Here is a 23004-nt window from a genome sequence, read left to right on the forward strand (position 1 = left end):
AAAGAGATGGCACTAGCACTAGAAATCAAGGGCAGGGTTGCAAGAATTATTGTGACAGTTTGAACAAGGTATCAGGATGAGGATAGGGTGATTTAGAGAGTGGGATAAGGACAAAGGCAAGACAAAATATACTATGGGTTTCTACAGAGTGGTGAAATATTCACAGTTCACTTTTAGTTTGGGATTTTGGACAGTCAACGGTTCTGGTCACTACACGGCAGGGCGCCTGGCAAACAGCTGGGCAGTTCAGGTCACCGGATGGCACTTCTGGACTGGCAATTCCGGTCACTGGATACTAAAGGTTAGCTGGATGGCAGGATGGGATGCAGTTAGTGGCATCAGGATGCTTCCCCAAAAGAATACCACAGGTTTCCCCTTTGGTTATTCAGGAATTTAGTGGGTTTTCAGAATTGAGGCCTTACTGGAGCGGGATCAGCAATGCTTGGGTTTTGCAGTGGGCCCTGGAGTAGGGTCAGCAATGCTTTGGCCTTGGAATCTGGATGGAAGGAGCAGGAACGCAGCGCAGGAACTTCAGGAAGAGTGTGTGTCTAGAGTCTTGTCGGGGACTCTTATTTATAATGCATTGTGGCATCATCAAAGTATATGACTGGGGCAGGCTTAACTAAGAATGCCTCTAACAACGAGAGTGGACAAGGGTGATAGTCTACGCCTCACCCTCAGCTGGTTGGATTTCAGGAAAATATCAGATTTATGATGCGAGTTTTACAATGTCCAAAAACCTCCCACAGTTACTTTAACTAAAATCTGATTTTGCCACAAACATACATTTATACAATTGCAATCTCTTAGCAAATCATATAAACAGGTTACATATTTTGTGCAGCACATTGCAGTCCAATCCTCCAGTCCGTGATACCTTGTTTCGCCCTTCTACCAGTTTTTTGCGCTTTTCAATGGGATTTATATTACTCAAAATTCTATAACTTTATACATGGGTGTGGATAATCATAAGGGATGTATGTACAAAAATTCGCATTTGCAACATGGATACTTTTCTTGGAATCTGCAATACTTCGCCCGTTCTGTCCCCATGGTGGCAATGAATTCTACCAAGTCCTAAAAGAAAGCCCAAAAATTCACTTTTACACTGCCAAAATTCTACATTTTTACAAAGTTGTGCTGCAGAGATAAAAGTCTTTAAAGTTTATTTATGAAATAGTCTTTGGAGAAGAATGGCAGTCCTTTGTCACTGGATCTTTTTCTTTTCTCCTTCCTTCAACTGCTACCAACTGTCATTTCCTTCAAAGCAAGGTGGGGGTTTCTCAGCTTGATTGGAGGTTTTATTGCCCCTTCACACGTCAAACTTCCTTGCCCTGGGAGATCCATTGTCATTGGGTTAGCCTAGACTAGATTCTTTCCAACCTAGCAATTATCATTTAGGTGTTAGTATCTGCTGAGAGTTTATGGTGTGGCTCCCTTCCTTAGGGGGAGGTTTCAGGATCTGGAATAACTGGTTTTTGAGAGCTTGCAAATCCAGCCCATGTGGCTTAAAATCTTTACTTTTATTTTGGGTCCTAAATTAAAACAAACCTGTCAAATAAAATAGCCCATGTGTGTGTTATCACCAACAACATAACCCCATTACATTACTAAATGAGGCAAGCTTCCATTCAACAATTTCCTTTTTAACAGGCCGTTTTTTTTCTTCAGTTTGCAAAGGCCCATTTCTACATGTGTGGTGAAAAACTAGCATTTTCTTCTTTTGATTAGAGTTGGCAGCTCCATCAGATTCCAACACTGTCTTTGCAGCCAAAGTAATTTTCTTGAAAGCAGGAGTTTTGTCTGAAGCACAGATATATTGAAACTGACCTGGCTCAGAGAGTAGAGTCTCTTTGAACTGGTGAGCTTTGGATACTTTTGTAAATAAATAAACGTGTGTTCCCATGCAAGTAAAAGTGGAGTTCCTTGTTGATTTCTCTCAGAGTTGGTTTGACAGGGCCTGTCATTCAGGAATTATGCCTGGTTTTGCTGAGGCACCATAAGATATCCTGGGCATGGCAGGGCCTTTTTAATCAGTGGTTTCAGACTGAACAGATGGAATTGGCGTCAAAGCAGCATTTTTAAAGGGTGAAAATGTATCATTTTGTAGGGGAATTTTGGGTTTTCAGCAAAGCAGTGCTGCCCCTTTTCATTTTATTCCATTTATATGTTTCAGAGCTCACTGTCGCGCTACTTCAGTGTGTCCCCTTGTTCCATCCTGCCTGAAGTGTGCTTGACAGGACGGTGAAGCCATCTTTTTGTTGCTGCAAATACGCAGTTTTGAAGTCCTGGTGCGCACAGGAGCCAGCGCAGCCATTTTGCTTTTTCTTGTGCAAATGCAGCTTTGTAATGTGGGGAAATGCTGTTGAGTGGGTCAATGTATCCCACAAGTTAATTACTAGTTTGTTGTAAACTCACTTCGATTTTTCATTTTTCGTTAATATTACACTTTACATTGAACCCTATTCATTTTGTTATTAATGTGTTTGTTATTCTCCATTCATTATTTATTAGATTCGGTATTTAATTTTAGTTAATAACACATGGAACCGAACCAGATGACACCTCCTTTGCAGCAGTAGATGACTCCCTTTTAGTCCTATGCTACTCCTTACAAAACAATATTGGGAGTGGAGTTATTGGAACTGTGTCCGAGGCGACTAGTATTGAACTAATAGATATGCATCAAGTTGCGCTGGAGGAAGAAGTTGGGCTGCCTCAAAGAGATTGTCCGCATTACCAAATCTCTATGTTGATGCCAGTGAGAGCAATGGCCCCAATAGCACTATTTTATCTAGTACTGTTAGGTAAGATCTTAACCTTAGTGTTAAATCTACTTCACTCGTGAGAAGCCCAGATCCACAGATCATTTTAATCTTTTTATGGGTGCCATTTGTAAGACTCCCCATAGTGTTCTTTTAATTGTGTTCAACTCTTGGTATGACTCAGACCTCAGCACCCTTAAACGTAAGTGCAGGGTTGCTGAGAGGAAATGGCTTGCTTCCTGCACATCCTCTCTCAAACTGGCCTGCCGCCTGCTCCAAAGGCAATGGCCTGCTCTGTCCGCACCAAGAAGAGAGCCCACATCCAAGCCTGCGTCTCTGCGGCATCTAACAACTTGGCCGAACTCTTTAAAATCTGCAAGGAGCTGGCCAATCCTGCTGCAGTCTCTACCTCTCCTGTTCCCTCCCAGGTCCTCTGCACGGCCCTGGCTTCTCATTTCATCTCTAAAACTCAGGACATCCTGTCCCCTCTCTTCCTCTCCTCCCTGCTCTTCCTCTGGATCTTCTGCAGCCACCTCTGCTCCCTCCTTCTCTGCCTTTCCCCTGATCTCCCCAGACAAGGTTTCTAGACAAGTCTCGTCAAAACAGGTTCACGCCTGTTCCGCCAAAACCATCAAGGACCACATGGACACCATGGCTCCTGCTCTGGCTGATTTCTGCAACCACTCTTTCGCCACTGGAGTCTTCCCCTCCCCCCTGAAGCACTCCCTTGTGCACCCTCTTCTTAAGAAACCCTCTGCCGATCCTTCCTGCCCGGCTAACTATCGTCCAATTTCCATCACTCCTTTCCTGTGCAAACTCCTGGAAAAGCTGGCCACCTCTCAGCCTAACCTTCGCACTGAATCTGTTGGTTGCCTCCATGACCATCAGTCTGGCTTCAGAGCTGCCAAAAGCATGGAAACTGCTCTCCTGAACATCTGTGAAAAACCTGCTCTCCAACCTCGATTGATGAGGATGGCACCCTAACTCATTTTCAGGCTCCCTTTCACCACTTCTTCTCCTTCTCTCATCTCTGACTGTCTTTCTGCTATGGAGGAATGGTGTGCCGCCAATGATCTCTGCCTTAATGCCAGTAAAACCAAGATTCTCCTCATCGGCACACCTGCTCCCTCCTTTCCTGTCGCTCTCTGGCCTGCCTCCCTTGGCTCTCTTCCTGCTCCCACCTGTGAGGCTAAAAACGTTGTGGTCATCTTCGACTCCACACTTTCCTTCTCTCCTCACCTCTCTGACGTCTCTAAGAAGTAGCACTATCAGCTGCACCTCCTCAGAGGTATTCTTCCTTTCCTCTCCTTCGCCCAGAAGCTCACTGTCTCCAGAGCTCTGGTTCTCTCTAGGCTGGACTACTGCAACAGCCTCTTTCTCAATCTGCCTGCCTCTACTCTCTGCCCTCTGCAACTCATCCAAAACAGGACTGCGAGACTTGTCCTTGGCCTCAAGCCTAGGGGTCGTATCTCTCCAGGACTGAAATCTGTGCACTGGCTCCCAGTGGCGGCAAGGATTAAGTTCAAAACCCTCTGCCTTGTCTACAAGGCCTTCTGGGGTCTGGGACCTCAGTACCTTAAACTCGCTCTTCCTAAATATCTTCCCTCTCAAGCTCTTCGCTCATCCAATTCCCTCAGGGTCAGTCGCGTCTCCAAGCAGCGAGTTGGGGGTGGATCTCTTTTTTTCTGCTGGGGCCTCCCTCTGGAATAGCCTCCCGGCCCCTCTGAAACTTGAATAGAACCATCTCTGGTTCCGGAAGCACCTCAAGACCTTCCTCTTTGCTTCTGCTTTCTCTCTTCCTCTCCCATGCTGATCTCCTGGCTGAATCTGAAACTGCACTGGTTACTTGCCTACCCTCTGATCTCAGACCCAAGTCCCCTCCCCGCCAGTTGCACACCTGCACTGCCTCCCTGGTAACCCTTACACTCTGGGACTGTTCTGTATCCCCACAGCCCTGACTAGCACTTGCAACCTGCAGGCTGTACTTTTCATGTATTTATTGTCTTTATTTATCTTAATGTTATCCTATGTACTGCACTATTCATTCCCCTTTCCCACTGCACTTTTCCCCTTCACCCCTCCCCTGCACTTGCGCGATCTCAATGTCACCCGGCCTAGTAGGATCGCTGTCTTTTGTCTTCCCTCAGTTTCCCCGCCCAGGCCTCGTTACGCCTTGAAATACTTGTGTATAGGCGCGTTATAAATGCCATATCATATATCATATCAATTGTATCCTCTTTGGCAACTTTTGGTATGTACCTTGTTATTGTTACAGGGTTTCTCTGTCGGGCTCCCCTTTTACTTTCTCTGACTAACCGTGTGAGAACTACAGTTGCCAATGGTAGAAAGGATATTTCTATCCCTTCTACATTTTATTAGGTGAACACCAGCACACCCCACCTTATGCAGAGTGCTGCTGAATGTACCCCGTTCTCACTAGCACTGTAACGATTCTCTTACAGGGACAAGCTTACCTTTAATGGCTGGTGGCAGTGAACCTTTTTACAAATTCGGTGCACCTTTACCGTGGGCTGTTTTCACAGCTGTGGTAAAGGTACCCATGGGTGCCCATTTTACGAAAATGACCCGTCTTCTTTTTTTGCCATTTTCGCACTAATTGGTCCTTCCCCTGCCCTCCAATGTGGGAAAGTCCTTTGTGTCATTTTTAACTTAGGCGGGAGACATCAGTCAAGCCGGCCCAGGCTCCAGAGTGTCTGTGAAGGCAGGAAGCGAGGGAGGAGTCCAAAACTCTGCAGCCCTTTGTCTTCCAGCCTGCCTCAGAGAATCCAGTTCAAACTGGGAGGATGCCTGTCCTGAAGGGACTGCCATCCCCCCAAGTTTGAATGTTGCATGTCTGTTTGATTGCTGGGTTCCTGCATAAAAGTCAGATCCTGGAAGCTGAAGAGCTAGTCGTCCACTGGATCTGAATCTGAAGAGGAAGATGAAGAAACTGCGGCTGAGATAATTTCCAGCGACCGGAGAGCCTGCTGTGTAACCAGAGCCTGCTGTTACCCTTCCTTCCAAGCAACCTGGGGACTCCAGAAAACGACAACTCCAACCCAGATTCTGGTGAGATCCACCAGCCTCAAGAAGACCTGCCTTTTGAGCCATCCCAAGTCGTGCTGTGACCTTGCGGGGCTGCAATACCCCAATACCCTGGGACCTCGAGCCACTGTGCAGTGCATGGTCTTCCGAATCGAGCTGAAGCTTTGGTGGCATCCTGCTGGATCTCCAGAGACGTGATTCCAGTCCTTGAAGTCACCCACCATAGTGCTGGACCAGATTAGCTTAGCGACGCAAGTCCAATTGGCAATATTTTGTCTTCTGTCTCCTGAAAATGGCTCCAAACCCACAGAGCCACATCTAGCCATGAAGAAACTCTTGCCTGGAGCCTTCCCTGTTGATCCCTGCTGCAAAATCCCTTCAAAGACATCTCTTCCATCTTCATGACCAAGGAATCCATCAACCATGTTTTTGGAAAGTCTTCCCTGCTGCAACTCTTCTTCCGTGCTGAGGTACTGTGTTGGCTGGGGCATTTACCTACCTTAAACCTTTGTGATTCCTGTGTAGATCCGGGGTGTTAATGGTGATCGGGAGTCCTGTCATCCAGTTCACCCAGTCCGACTATTGGAATGAATCCTCCTAGGGTGTCTTCTCAGAAGTCCCTAGACCCTGTCAACCTCTATAGTGTCATGCTTAACTGTTTGAACAGTCTTCCAGAGGAACTATGACTTTTGCTACTTCTGTGCCTTCTTGGACTGTCTGTTGGAAACTAGAGACCTAATGACCCCCTTCTGCCACTGAGAACCCTCCTGTTCCAAGAATAAGGGAAAGACTTGAGGATTGGTCCTGTTGCCTAGAAAAGAGAACTAAGTGTTTTAAAAAAAGTACTCCAAAAACAAATGAACGACACAATTGGCTCAGGGGAAGCTTACCAAGAGCCCCACAGTACCTGGAGAGTGACGAAGATGATGCAGCTGAACGACTTCTGGATGCACGGCTGCAAACCTAATCTCTTGGTCCTTAATAGTGGTGAAAAAAGGGGGGACCCTGGATGGGCTCCTGCAGCAGCTATTGTCGAGAGAGGGACTCGTCAGCAAGGAATTCTTCTTACTCCCATGCTGGTTTTGGTGCCTTTTTTATAATCGCCAGGAGCGAACGATCATTGCTGGTTGGAATGTTCTTCTTTACTCGTTCCTGCACTCTGGTGAGGGGACTCTGGGGAGAGAATTCTTGCTTCTGGAGGTCCACGCGGATGCTACCAATTTGCAGCGAAATTAGTCAACGGCAAGACGATGCACTCCAAGATGGCCGAGGTACCCGGGGTTTTGGGATTCTGCAGCCCTGGAAGGTCACAGGACGTCGGGACAGCTCAAATTGAAAATTGTCTTGAGGCTGGCTATGCCCACCAGCCCAGAGGAGGAAGTCGTCCTTGTCGGAGCTTCCATGCCAATGCAAAACGGTGTTAGGACAGCAGCGGTACTTCAGCTGTTTTCTGTGGTTACTGGAGGTGCTGCAGGCGTCGCTTATCTTCTTCAGAGCTTCAATTCCAGTGGTTGACTTAGCCTTCTTTCCCAAACGCCTTGCTTTTTATGCACGACCCCATTCATTCAGTCCTATGGACCTGTCAATCACCTGGGGGTGGCTGTCCTTTTAGGGCAGCAGGCCTCCCAGTACAAACTGGTTCCAGCCAGGCATACCTACAGACAAAGGCCAGAGAAGTGTCGGGCTCCTCCCGCAGTGCCTGCCTCAGCAGGCACACAGGACCCTTGGCGGACTTCACAAAGGAATCCCGCCAAAGGCAAAACTCGGAGGACCCACCTGGAATGGTAAAAGAAGCACCAAGAAGGAACATACAAACGAGAAATGGTGATAAAAGAAGACTGGGGCCATTTGGGAAAATGGTCCCCCAAGGGTGCTGTACTGCAGCTGGGAAAACAGCCTGCTAGTAACTTACACACAAATGGTAGAACAATGTATCCACTGCCACCAGCCATTTAGGTTTGTCTGTAACTGTAAAGTCACAGGAGCAGTGGGAAATGAGTTGCAGTGTAGCCCCTCAGGCACTCCACATAAGGTGGTGTGTTGATCCCACAAAAGAAAGGTAGATAAGATGAAGAGTATCCTACTATCCTTGAGAACAGTGGTTTTCATGGGAAAACAATATAAAATAAAAAGGGTCCAAAGGGACACCCCAGCAACACTGTACATAGGGTGCTGTGGGCTGTAAAAATCAATTGCAGATGCCTGTAGTGGAATACATGGAGGAAAGCATGACTCCATTAAGGTAAAAAGAATTACAGTCCGTGAAACAGGGTTTCCATGTCAGAGCAAAAATGAGTGAGTGGTATCTCTTGTCCAGTCGGTCATACTTCCTGGTAGAGAGACCATCAATATTCTTATGGTTTGGTACCTGACCAGTTCTCAATAGTGAAAGCCGTGAAGGCTAATGGACAACCTGAGCAGTTTAGCATTCTCCCTGTTATCTGCATTAGCCAGATCAAGGGTTGGTGGTCAGTTTGAATTTGGAAAGTAGTTCCATACAAGTATGGTCTAAACTTCTTGAAAGCCCACACAATGGCAAAGCACTCGCGCTCAATGGTTGGCCACCTTGTTTCTCTATCTTTTAATTTTCAACTAACAAAGCAGATTGCCTGGCTCATCCAGTTGGCTTAAGACTGCTCCAATCCCCGTGTTAGATGCACCAGCCTGCACTATAAAGGTATGAGTATAATCTGGAGCTCTCAGCCCTAGAGCTTTACAGAGGACACCTTTCAGCCCCATAAATGCTTTCCCACAATCTTTAGTCCACTTTACTTTTAGGGAATTCTGGAGAAGATATGATGTTCAAAGGAGAACCTATTGACCTATAGTTGTACTAGCCTGTGACGCCCAGAATGGTTCTCATCTGTTTTTGACTAGTAGGGGTGGCCCAGTCCTGTACAGCTTGTATTTTCTGGGTAATCCCCTCCTACATCATGCCCAAGGTAGACCACTTTACTCTGACCAACTTGATATTTGCTAGCCTTGATGGTCAGATTGGCCTGTTGTATATCCTGCAACACTTGTCCAAGGTAATAAATATGTTCTTCCCAAATGGGGCTAAACAGTGCAATGTCATCCAGTTATGCCATGCATAAGTCATCTAGCCCATTCAGAACATTATTCACCATTCTCTGGAAAGTGGCTTGTGCATTTTTCAATCCAGAGGCAGAGGGCATGACCTTAAACTGGCACAAGCATTCAGGGGTAGAAAATGCTATTTTCCTTATTTGCCCATAGCCTGACGTTGGGTCAAAGGTGCTGAGGAACTTGGCAGATCCAAGTTTGTCCCCAGCGTGTCTGTCCTAGGTAATGAATGGGATTTTAAGGCTAATACAACTGGACTCACCCATGGACAGTGTTCAATAACTCCAAAGTCAAGCATTTTGTTGGTCTCTTTTTTGAAGCGATTCCTCACTTGGTCTGACATTCTGTAGTTCCAGCTTTTGACAGGGACACTGTCACCACTAAATGCTGTCCGCAAGGGGTGAAGCCTGGTGTTAGTGAGAACAGAGGGGCAAACTGATTTAAGAGTGTTGCATTCCTCTTGTTGCTGCAGTGTCAAGCTAGTTTTAACTCCTACAGACCCATCTGAAGAGTGTCCCCCTCAGAAGATCAAGGAGAGATTCACTGTCTTCCTATTCTTGCTCAGAGACTAGTAGCAAAGCTCCCAATCTCTGGTTTGGAGACATACGCCTTCAGGAGCTTGGTGTGGAAGACCCTAGGGCCTTCCTTGGGGTTTCCCAAGTCCACCAAATAGTTGAGTTCTCGACTTTTGCCAGCAACCTTGAAGGGACCTGTCCATTTGTCCTGCAAAACCCTTTGTTTTGTTGGGACCAAAACAAGAGCTAGCTGGTCTGGAGTGAACTCCACCATGTTAGCTTTCTGGTCATGTCAATGCTTGACCAGGGCGTGACCAGTCTTCAGGTTTTCTGAAGCTTCTGGCATTGTTCTAAGAGGTTCTTCTAAAACACCTATCATGCTCTTCATGGTTCTATTAAACCTCTCCAGCAACCCATTGGTTTGGGGATGGTAGGATGTTGAGAACTTGTAGGTGAATCCAACGTTTTTCCACATGGCTTGCATGTAGTGGGACATAAAATGCGACCCTGTCGACTACTACCTCCTTAGGAAAACCTACTCTGGTATAAACACCAAGTAGGGCCTTAGCCATTGCCTGAGCAGTGTCTTGCAGACTTACCTGCAATTCTTAGGAGGGTTGATAACTGTACCCCTAGACTTGGCTGTGCAGAAATTGGTTGTCTATCATACGCAGACAACCAAGTGATCCTTAACTATATGTTTGAGGGTTTTAAAAGGTTGCTGGTTGAGCTATATAAGGACGCAGGTGAGAATGGATGTACAATACACTTTTGGAAAATACAGATGTTGCATTTTTCCACTAGAAAAACTGGAAAGCCCACATTCGATGTCAGTGGGAACTGTATTGAGTATGTCACCATCTATAAATCTCTAGGTAATGAATTGTCGACTGGTGGGGACTACTCCGAGATTATCTCCGTCAAGCATAGAAAGGCGGCAGTTCTGGCCTCTATTGCCGAATTTGTCACAAACATAGAGATTTAGCCTTATGGGGATAATGATACTGTGTAAATAGTGTTTCTGTGCTAGGATGTTAAATGGCATAAAGGCACTGTCTATGAAAGATCTAACCTGGCTAAAGGTGAATGAGGGCAAAATTTGGAGGAAGATTCCTATTGCACTACTGAGATTAATATTGGGCTTGACATCCCTCCTGGCCATCGCGCTGACGTAGAGCTGTCTTTTATTTATAAAATTTAAAACCTAGCACAAATGCCCACTATTGGAACTCTTGGTGAAGTCAGTTGACATGAAATCCACATTTGATCTGGTTAATTGGTCTCTCAATTGGGACTGAGTATCATGTGCTGAAGAACATTCACCAGCAGGCTGGAAAAATGGGATTGGGTGACAAGCTGTGATCAAATGGCTATTTTGTAGTCCTATAATATTACAGCAGGGGTAAGTCACAAATGTAAGACACACCAGAGATGTTGTGCTCTGCACCTGTTTTGCACAGATTTATTCTACTTTTGCATACTAATAGGTTACCAGTGTTGACCGCTATAGGACAAATGTAGTGGACAAATGTATTTACAAAGTGTAGGTAAAATGGAACGTTGCATATGTCTGTCCTACAAGCTTTTGTTAACCATTATGACAGTATTAAGGAAGATCGTTTTTGGTTGTACTGCTTGAACTGCAAGGAAATAATGTAGTACTCTGCACTACCCACATGATGGTGGCCTATGCATAGCATGTGATTCTAAGCAGATAAGACACCGGAAGACCATTACAAGCTAAGTATGTTTGTGTATGTATACAGAGCCGCTACGTTGGCTCACAGAGACCTTTATCTGGATAAAGTACCAATTCTGCCGTATATTTTTATGTCTATGTATACATTAGACGGCCTGCGTACAGTTGTGGTTGTTATTCAACTCATAAGAAGAGCAGTTTTTGACCAGCTTATAATTTTGGCGCTGTTTCGACAAATCCACACCAAATTTTGCAAATAAAGTATATTGCCTCCTCGGAATGATTTTGCGAAGTTTGGCGCAGTCCCATCACGGGGGAGCAAAGTTTTATAGTGGGGGGTCCCCAAACATTTGAAATCCTCATAGACCTAATCAAAAAAAATGTTTTGTTCATGCCTACAGCCCAAACCGCTGGATGGAATTGCACCAAACTTGTGCGAGGAGTGGTTGCTGGGTCCTGAAAGCGTCCTTTTGCAAATTTGGTGTAAATCCGTCCAGAGATTTATTTAAAAACATTTGTTTTTTTAATGGCCAAAAAGTAGGTATACATATATTAGTGATATCTGCATCCGGTCTGCATACTCCTTCCTGATTGAGTCTGCAGGCGCCTCTGGACCAATCAGAGAGCCACTTAACGTTTGCTGACATCTGACACGCATTCTGATTTGTCAATTCAAAACATGAGGTGTGTCAAAACACCCGTGGAGTGAGGCAGCAGAGTGAGCTTCAGTCTTTGCAGTCCTTATGATTAAACGGAAACTGTTTAATCATAATACAGACACCGCAGAAAGTAATCATTTGATTTTGCGCACTACCCGCAGGAGACTCGAGTAGCAGAATCCAGGAGAGAACAATCACCTGGCGGGAAAAGCGAAACAGAAGGAAAACAAACAACTTTTTGAGACCAAAATAGAAGGGGTAGAAATGCAAATTACCCAAATGCCCCATGTTGGTGTGAGCTCATTGAATTGCCATGAATAGGGCTGAAACCTACTGGAAAGACTAAACAAATGGCCACGAGACTCCAATTCCCCCCTCTCGATTAACAGGACTGCACAGACCTGGAAAGGACTGGACGACACAAGGCGGGAATTCGTTAAGACACAGGACGGGAGAGACTTCACTTCCGGTACACTGACCACAAGGCACTTTGAGCCCTTGGACCAAGGACACAATTGCGATCAAGACAAAAAGACTGACAAAACATGCAGTTATGATTCACCATTTACATTAATAAGTGATGCACGATTAACTTGCCTCGGATTTTAGCCCCTGAAGAATTTCCGAGTACTAAACACATGATAAAATGATCAGAGAGAAACATGTCGGGCACATTATATGTTTTTAGTTTGAAGTTTTGATAGTGGATGAAAACTGAATGAATGGGATGTGAGTTTGAGTGAGATGTGTACATTGAGGTATGACCTAGTGTGGAGAGTTGCACAGCATGTGACACTTTAAAATGAACAAGTAATTGAATTAATAGTTTTACTTCTAAATGGGTTAATAGTTTATATTTGCATCACTTCGATTACTTTGATCATGCGAATATTGACCCTGTGAGACTAAATTGGTGACAGGACTGCTGTATATAATTGCGAATAAAATATGTATATTTTTTTTACAAAATGTTTTTTCGAGAATGTTCTTTGAAGGTCCAAAATAAATAGGACGTGACAATAAGAGTCTCACATAGGGAAACAACTAAAATCACAAGCTTTGTGATCAACGTATTAAGGGTTATTCCCTTTACATAGAGAGTATGCTTGTTGATTTTCCCCCAACCTCTTTCTGTTAAAGTTGTTAAAACATTTGAAACGGACCCCATGTTGTATTTGAGGACTGCGCCCGTAGTACGCAAACGTTGCAGTAGGAACATTAAAAAACACAAAATTACACTGGTGAAACTAATGCAACAATCTCTGAGGATGGGATGGGATATGGGCTTAAAAAGCCAAAAATCTTTATTTTTCCTTCTACGAATTCTGTAAACATCTCAGATGTTCGGGTGCATCGCTGGGATGTTCGCGAACATGACAAAAGTCCAAGAACATCCATGCATATTTCTGCATTATAGGCTTGGTGAAAAGCAGTTTTTGCATGGCTTATAACATTGGCGCCATTCAATGAAACTGCATGAAATTTTGCAAGATCATTTTAGACACAACTTCAAATGCTTCTGCAACGTTTGGTGCTGTTCCGCCAAGAGAGGGAAAAATTAGAGGGGGGGTCCCAAAATGTTTGAACAACTTATACATTTGGTGCCGATTGTCGAATCTGCACACAACTTTGCGAGTAGATTTTAGACCAAACTTTGAATGTTTTGCAAAGTTTGGTGGGATTTTGTCAAGCAGGGGCAAAAAACACTTTGTTAAAAGTAACGTTATGGTTAACTATGGAACGTCTGTATAAGGGTTACCGCTTGGTGTAATTTACAACCTATCAAAGGTGATCAGTTGCCTTGTAATAAACTACTTCGTCACATAAGTTGCTCATTGAAAAACTTTGTACTGAAGATTTTTTGGGAATACAGCAATCAAATAATGCATAAAGATAAACAATGAATGCAGTATGGATTATAGAACTAAAGTATTCTTAAGATGGTATGTTTACAATTATATCACATTCTTGAGAAATGTATTATCTGCGTGGGAACCTACTTCTTGTTATGCATTATAACCACAGGGCAAACCCTAGGGAAAAGTACTTTGGCATATAGCAAAAGGACAAGCTCTGCATGCACAGTACCTGTATTTTTATGATGGTTTCAATGTAGTATAACCACATGATGTCCTCAGCTTAAAATTAATAGTCACTGAACAAAAACCCCCTCAAAGCTAGCAAACATCTTGGGTTTTTCAATGTTGCTTGTAACCAAAACATCCCTTTAACAACGTTTTTTCACTGAATTTCATAGGTTTTTGTTACTGCAACTTATTTTCCCTTTAACAATGTTTTTACGGTGAATTATTTATTTATTTATATATATGTGTATATATATAATTTCTTATGCTTGTGGATCTGCTTGGCTCAGATGCTTTGCATAGGCTAAAATCTAGTGGTTGGTTATTGCGGAGTATTGAATGACTTGTTTTCGAATTTTGAGAAGGGAGGTCAACAGGGCGTGTCGCAACACTATCCCTAGTGTGACGTGCACTGTACCCATGGTCCTTCACGAGTTCCTTAGATTGCTTTTTCAGCCGTCAGAGTTGGTCGCATTACATGGAGTTCTTAGCTTATAGCTAGCGTGATGTTAACATTGCTGGCGCAACTCAGACGCTCTTCATCAGCAATCAACAGACTCCACGGTGTTCTACGAAACTACTTTCAACAGCTTTTTCAACAAACCCTCTTCAGGCTTCGGCATACACCGGGCTTCGGCCTACACAGTAGCGAGAGTGGCGGGAAGGCTTATTGCTTTTACATTTTTACATCATTTCTTCTTCCCTTTTCTACCCATCGTCTGTCTACTTTCATAAATTGCCATGGAAAAGACTCTGGGCAGAATTTAAATGAAGTGTAACTGCAAGTTTAATTGGAAAGACATGCATATCGTGTGCAATCATTGTCTCCCACCATTTGGAAACTCTGTGTACAGCGTGTAAACTTTTCCATCCAAAGACCCTCTAGGATCGACTACCCCGCCAACATTGACGAGTCAGAGGAACAGCAAGGCTGCATCAGCGCCTTTGTGACAGTGAGGACAAAAGGCAAGAGTCGGTAGACTTCTGTAGGGAAGGCATGGTAACACAAGTATGATACAGACACAATAAGTACAATTTGTAAAACCTTTATTGAAGTTTCTGGGTTTGGAAAACTCCTACTCTGCCCTCTAAGATGGGAGTAGTCTCGACCGTCAAATGATAAACAAAACAGTCCTAGTAAATTCTGTCAAATCAAAATGGCCTATGCTAACAAAACTAATGCCTGCCCTATCTCTTGTACAAAAAGTGTATAAAGGAGAAATATATGCTAATGAAAAATCGGTGTTCAAATTAATAAACACAGCTAAATCAGCTCTCCTCCCCACGTTAGACCCCACAGAGTAAGGTGGTCTTTGTAGCAAGGATGACACACTCTGGCTCGAGTTCTTAGTACAATAACAGTTCTAAAACATGGATCGAGGCCCTCCTGGCCTTCCACGTTAAAGTCTCGTACAGACCTCCAAACAATGTTTCAACACAAGTTCACTTGGGTCCCCCTCTGAGGGGCTCTGACCTCTTCACACAAAGTCCAACAAACGTTGCAAAGGGGCTCCCTTCCCCAAGCTTCTTACAATCCAGGTTTCCCTCAGCCGGGCTCAGACCACTTTCGGGTGTCAGACTTTTGAATGTGCTAGGTTTTATTTGCAGACCTCCGAAGGACCACTTCGACTTAAAGTTCAAGATTCAACTTCCACTCTCCCCTTCCCTAGGAGATAATTCTGCTTCCTTTGCTTTTGCATTTCATTCACTTTATCCTTACAAACAAGGCACCTTTCACAGATGCTTTCGAGTGGGCTACTTCCTTTCTCTGGACCACTCTTTACTCGGTATCCCTGATTCCACAGCTGTTTTTTTTTTACTTCAAATTTCATTCACAGGTCTGCCTTTCTTCATCTCTCATCCACATGCATGCAGCCTTCACTTGCGATATAATGTTGCCACTTCAAACTTTCTTTAACACACACCGGTCTCTCAGGTCACTTGCCATCTCACCGGCTGTGTTCCTTTCTTGGTTCTGTTATCCAATGTACGAATCAAGGTTAGTACCATAGGCTTGGGCTCACCTCCCCAACTCTGCCGTTCACCCGGGAGGGTCGCTGGCATAGTTGAAACACAATGCAGTCTTCACTTGCGGGATCTGGCCTTCTCCACCTGTCTTTCGCGGACTGTCGGAGGCAACAACTTCCAGTAGGGAACCATTGAGGTTTCTGACCCGTTGTTCTCGTCCTCTGGTCTGTCACTCTGCCCCAGTTGGTTTGCCTTTGCCCCAGAATTCCTGCTCGCTTTCCACCTTGCTCAAAGTGTCTCTTTAGGTGTCGCCTTTTATCCGTGTGAGGAGAGCTAATTGGTATCAGGTGTATGCACTTGAAGTCAAGTGCCTGACCTGATTAATGGTACATATCCAGTACGATGTATGAGAATTAGTTTTGTTACTCTGTCACCCTCTTCTTCTGCCCGGTATTTGTGTAAAAAGCGGGGGTGGGCGGCACTTGTGATCTCGAGTATCCTAAAAAATAGGATGGGTTAGGTGAACAAATAAGGGGGAAATACTTCTGATCATGGGCTGTCTCACCCCCACCACTCCTCGAAGACCCCTCCCCCAGGTGATCCTCCTGCACTAGTCCACCCTCAGGAACTGGATCCAAAAGCAATAGCTGTGTCCTGGCCACCTGGATGACAAGTCCCAGAGGACTAGCGGGGTGAGACACCAGCTCTGGAGGGCATTCATCAGGCAATGCTGTGAAGGCCCCTGGCGACAGGAGCACCAAGAAGCACAGACCTGGGCGCACACAAAAACAGGGTGAACACACTAGTGCTCCCAGCCACACCTCAGCGAAACCGCAGAGAAGTGGGTCCACAGTGCCCAAGAGCACTGCTATGTCAACTGACTTGGCGCACAAGTCGTCCTCTGCTTTTTCAGCATCACTTCCGACACCTGACCTAAATAACAGCTGCCGTCTTTTGCAGATGCCCTCACCGAAAGAAACATCCAAACAGGCGTCTACTATACAAACACCCACCCCCTCGCCCCCCCCCCCCCCCCCAAAACAGACAAACCGTTTCTAAAGGCTCATAGTACACCAGGGTCACTTCCCCATTGTCTGCAGCCTTACACACACATCCTATATTACTTGCCCAGAAGACGTGGTATTTCCATTACAGAAAACCACGTCTACATGCTGGATTAAGGAGCGCTTTGAGACAACAATGGTTAAGGCGTGTTCATTTGTTAATTTTCTGTAAAAACACCCTATCAAGCAGAAATGTTTCTCTGGGTGAGGGAGAACCACCTGCAAAAACACATAGTGGACAATGTGTCAAACACAGTTCCTCATACAGTATTTAGTATAGATGATGATCAGGTGGATGATATTTTTATAGAGGATCCTTGTACGGATTATGACGATCCAGATGATTACGTACTCCAATGCCATGATGTCCCAGATGACCCTTGGGCTAATTCGCCCATTGACGATCGGCTTCTTTTTAATGTGACCTGTTTAAGAAAGCTGCGGATCACTTTAAAATAGAAACCCATGAATCAGCAGAGGATACTGATTTCGTAGATATTTTAAATGAAAAGAAGTTGGTGGGCCAATACATTCCATTATTGCAGTCTGTAAAAAAGCACATCTTGCCATCTCTCTCCACACCCTGTCTCACCAAACCTGTTAAATCGCGAATAGAAAAGCATTTTAAACCAGCTCCTACTGATCCTTTGTACATAAGAGGCCATCTAAAGCCAGACTCCCTTGGAGTCACAGGCAGGCACTCCTCTGGCAACTGCAGAGGATCCGCCTAATATGGAGAGCAAGATTTATAGTTTAGGTAAAAAGGTGGCTACTTCTACTGCTTTTCAAACCAGGATTGCCAATACTACTACTTTAATGGCAAGTTATAATAGTGCCCAATGGGACGTGGTGGAAGAACAGTTGGAGTCAGTGCCAGCCCCTCCCAGGACACATGTTCTAAAGACTTTGTCAGATGGGAAGCAAGTGGCTAATACTATTCTAAATAATTCTTTGGATGCTGTAGACACTGCAGGCTGAGTAGTGGCTGAAGGAATACTAATTTAGCGCCACTACTGGCTCAAGAACTCAGGGTTCAAGCGAGAAACGCAGGCAATTTTAATTAATATACCCATTGAAAATTAGGTTTTGTTTGGTAAGGCTCCATTTAAATTCTGCCCAGAGTGTATCTGCAAGTTTCATTGGAAAGACATGCATACTGTGTGCAATCATGGTCTCCCACAAGACCATTTGGAAACTCTGTGTACAGCGTGTAAACTTTTCCATCCAAAGGCCCTCAAGGATCGGCAGACAAAACATTGGACACCCTGTGCCATGCAGGCTGAGGCCTCCTCGGACTACCCCGCCAACACTGAGGAGTCCGAAGAACAACAAGGCAGCATCAGCGTCTTTAGTGACACCGAGGACACATGGCAGGCCATAGAATCGGTAGACTTCTGTGTGCTCGTCCCCAGCTCTGGATGGCAGGCGTCGGGCACTGGACGATGCACTTGAGACAGCAAAAAAGGAACAGGAGACTTAAGTGCATCCTCCACACCTTGGTATTCGGGCCAAACACAGCCCTAGTCTTTTCAATCCTTTCAAATAACTTTTCGTAGAAGGACAGGATCGGCAGAGGCCAATCCGCTAAAGGCTCAGCCACCCCGGCAAAACAATGACAAACACATTCCTTCCCCATGCCTCCCCAGTAAGGGGTCGCATTTCACTCCTTAGCCATGCATGGGAGGGAATCCCTACAGACAGCAGGTGGGTGCTGGCAATAGTGTCAGACGGCTACTGCATCGAGTTCTTGGAAATACTGTGCGATCATCCGCCCAGATCCAAAAGGACGTCCACAGAACATCAGTTGATACTCAATGTGGAAGCACAATCACTACTCGAGAAAGGAGTAATAGAACCCGTTCCTTTTGGAAGAGGTAAACAAGTGTTTTTATTCTGTGTAATTCCTTTTACCAAAGAAAGACCAGTGAAAACATCCTGTATTAGACGGAAGACCTGCAGACACCCACATCAAGCCTCAACGGTTAAGGATGACAACCTTACAGGAGGTAATCCATCTTTTAAAAAAGGGGGGACTACATGCATATTTCCATATTTCAATGTTGCCTGCTCACCGAACGTTCCTCCGGTTCAAAGTAGGGTCCACTCACTACCAATTCCAAGTATTACCCTTCGTCATGGTTTCAGCCTCTACTGCTATTTTTCCTGCCTTCAGCATTGGCCACATTTTCTCGGAAGTCTGAATTCCTCACTACCCATTGGGGGGATGCCTAGTAACAGTTGCATTGGGTCCATTGCCACTTCGTCCCCCGTTAGAGCTTTAATCCAACTTAAGACCTCTCCCCAGTAAGACTGTATTTTCGGGCAGTGCCACCACATATGAAAGCCAATTTGACCACATGCCCTTGGACACAATGGGGATGTACCATGAAACAGTGTTGTAAGGTCAGTGTGAACACCAATCCTACTGCGCTGAGCCAATGTTCTTATTTAGAATTTAATATTCAAGCGTCATTAGTTTTCCAGAAAAGAGTGTCATGACTTAAGTCAACACGTGTTTCGACCATAAGGTGTTTTTCAAGGCTTAACATTAGTAAATGCGTAGTTCATTGTAAACTACAGGCAATAGGGATAGTATCAAGGTACAGTATATCACAATCAAATTAAAAGGAAAGTCATTTGAGTAAAGATCAAAATATCATAAAGAGGGAAGACGAAATCGATAAAAACAAAACCTAGTAGAGTATGTAAGATTGCATGGGTAAACAGAGTTGTTAGGACATGTCCCATTGGTGTAATTGGTGAAGAACACACATACAGCCTCTGAAAAACCAGTGTCCTTCTGGCTAAAGCATAAAATAAGTGCCTATCTGATTATTTGTGTGTGTGTGTGTGTGTGTGTGTGTCTCTCTCTCATATGGTCTCCTTTTTAATATTTGTCCATTTGTTCAAAGATGGTCCTAGCTTGTCATCTGGCCTATCATGTCTAAAAGTTAGCTAATTATTGTTGTGCCTGTAAATAGTGCATAGTGTGCTCCCGATTAAAAATGGTGTTCTAATTTGGTAGTTGTAGACAGGCGGTCGCTAAAGCAATATATATAATCCTTATTTGCATGCATCCCTAAATCCGGTGTGGCTAGGATAGTGCATAATTGTTTAATACGCTCACCTAATTGGTATCTTGATAAAGCGTCCAGTGTGTTTAAGCTGTCCTAAATTAGCTCTGTTTGGACGTTAGTTGGCGGTACGATATGTCTAGTGCTGTAAGAGAAAAAAAGGTGTCTGGTGAGACAGCATTTAATAGAGCCTGCTGTGGCTGTTCGTAGTTGAGAAGTAACTAACTCAACTAGCGTTTTGCGCAATAAAATTTAAAGTAGTTTTCAGGAACTTTATATAGTTCTCCAACGATTGTAGCAAGTTTTTAGTATCTGTAAAAATTAGGGTTGAAAAGTGCGGTTTGAAATGGTGAAACAAGTCGGTTAAGGAATGAAACTTTCATTGGACTGAATGATGTCCGCGCTTACCTCTTAATTGAAAAATCAGGGTGCCCTGTGTGGTGCATCCGGCTGTCTATGGCGACTCTCTGTGAAGTCTGCTGTAGCAATATGGATTAAAAATACCTGAGAAACATCACAACATTGCCAAAAACTGTTGGTTGCAAAAATGTGGTAAGGCAAGCCACCTAATCATTGTCTTCCCAGTGGCCATGGCAACTAGAAAGGTGTCTAGTGAGACGCCTGATCTAGTAAAGTCAGCATGGTATGCCATTGTATTGTATTTGTCATTTTATATAGCGCCTTTTCCCCATTTGTATGGCCTCGATTTGCTTTGTGGTTGGAACGCACTCGGGGACCGAAGTCCATGTGTGGGAGATTATCTTAAAATGCATGTGTGCATTTTGACAGGTTAGGACTTGGGTGGGCTGACGAGGCTCCAGTAAGCAGCCTGGCAGTCGGACGTGGGCGGGTGCCATTGGTGGTTTAGTGCTAGTGCCAGAGACTCTGTGTGCCCAGCTAGACTGAAATCTTTCATATGTTGTTGCTGTATACTAATGGCAAAGGTGTTGAGTTACGTCAGGGTTTCATTATGGACAGATGTGCGAGCTGCTAGATCGGAATTGCATAGCCATAGCAGCATTCTATGGTGCATGGATGGGTGGCCGTGCTTGCGGCCTGTGTCCACAGACTTGGTGCAAGATAATCTTCAATGCCATTTTCTTAGGTGCCACGCGATTGACTGGTCTCGCTTTCTGAGGTCTCCCTAGATTGAGAACCTGAGCAGTGGAAGATGGCCCCCAGAGGAACAGGGGAGTGATGTACGATCGTCTGCGGTGAGGGGGTAACACCTTTCGCTGAAGCGGTAAAATCATTCTAATAAGATGGAAATAAGGCGGTTAGCCTGTTGAGTTGAAAATACGTGTATCTTAACACAGAGAATTTAACATGCTGAATAAAGAAACAGGGTTTGTATGATGACGACATCCGCTATTATTGTTGCAATTTGCAAAATTGCCTGAGTCTTGCAGTAAATGGAATGTTATCACAGTTAAGTGTAGGCTCAGGTCACCGGTCGAAGAGGGTTGTGGTGTTTGGTATTTTTAAGGCTTAATGATAATTTAGGAGTAGAGCATCACATTAGTAATGGTGCTTATGTCCCATAATTTTATTGTAGTGTCTGGAGACGGAGTACACTTATGATTTCAAGTGTCTGTGTTCCAAGTGCCTGGCCAGTTAGTAAAACAAATGTGGGTTTAGATGAGCTTATTTGAATTATAAGGCAATTTCAAGGAGACTGGTTGGAGAAGAAATACAGGGTGCTGGACTCCGCACCCACCTGCTTGAGGTCACAACCGTCGCCGGACTCAGTAGTTTGGACCACCGTAAGAAAACATTCAGCCAACTCTGCACCCGCATGATCAGTCCCCTCGGACAACGAGGGGAAGAAGATGGACGCAATGGGGAAGAGAGTTATCAACACCTCAGCATCCACGATCAAAGCGACAAATGCTCTGGCTATCTTGTCCCGATACGACCGGGAGCTTTGGTACAAGCTGGGTCCTATCCTAGAATTCCACCCCAACGACAAGGAAACAGAGGCTCTCACCCTCTTCCAGAAAGAGGTGGCGTCGGACCATGCTATTACAGTGGCAGTGGCCAGTGCCGACACAGGCTTCCGACAGATGGGAAGCAGTGTTTGCCTTTCTCGGCAGGGATGGTTGAAGGCCTCTAACTTTTACAAGAACGTTAATGCGAAGGTGGCGGATGTGCCTTTGACGAAAATCTGTTCGGGAAGGCGGTCGTCAAATCCCTTCAAGCCATAAAAACGGACACAGATGGCACGTTACCTTGGCACTCTGCAGCAGCATCGCTCGTAGTCTCTTCGCTCCTCCAGGGGGAAAATCGAGCAGATCATTCAAGGGATACTCCACGTTGTACAGGCAACCTCACCGATATGCCACGCAGGAAGCCTACGAGGGTTTCTCCCAGGCCTACGGTAATGGAGGTAATCGTTGGCCGCAGGTCAGGGCACCACCGCCTAAGCAATCCAGAACCGGCCAACACGTCAGGCCCCCACTCGTTTACCCTGGTGGGAGGCCGGATGACGAGGTGGACACTCGCCCAGGGACACACCTTGGAGTTTCAACGCAGGTGCCCTCGTATTCCACCGGTTCCCCGTCAGGAGCAGCACATCCCTCAGCTCCTGGAAGAAGTGAGAGCCATGTTATGAAAAGGAGCGATAGATCTTGTTCCCCAATGGCTCTATTCCATAAACTTTCTAGTCAGAAAGAAGACGGGCGGGAGATGTGGGGTTTTAAGACCCATCCTCGACCTACGCTGTCTAAACAAGTACGTGAAATCCCAAAAATTCAGGATGGCCACGTTGCAACGCACACTCAGCCAACTGGAGGAATACCCATTCCTGGACGAATGGCTGATATGAACCCGCTCCCGGGAACTGGCCGACGAGCACACGAAGGAGACAGTCCGCCTACTGACGGAGCTGGGGTTCTCTGTAAACTGTAAACTATCCAAAGTCCTGCTTAACACCATTGCAGAACGTAGTGTTCCTCAGTGCCAGACTCAACACAGTGGCTTGCCTGGCATCCCCATCAGAGGAGAGGCTATCTGCCATTCAAGGGAAGGTACAGCGGCTGTCATCGGCA

At 45.2% G+C, this 23004-nt stretch overlaps 1 protein-coding gene across 3 annotated transcripts in view; it reads left to right on the top strand.

The window, feature by feature from the left end:
• The window catches only part of HDAC3 (histone deacetylase 3), a 314462-nt gene that overhangs the window by 115470 nt on the left and 175988 nt on the right, over positions 1-23004 (top strand). The gene's annotated exons all lie outside the window — the stretch shown is intronic.

This window comes from Ambystoma mexicanum, chromosome 3q (assembly GCF_040938575.1).
Source record: "Ambystoma mexicanum isolate Mex_15411 chromosome 3q, UKY_AmexF1_1, whole genome shotgun sequence".
NCBI classification, from domain to species: domain Eukaryota; kingdom Metazoa; phylum Chordata; class Amphibia; order Caudata; family Ambystomatidae; genus Ambystoma; species Ambystoma mexicanum.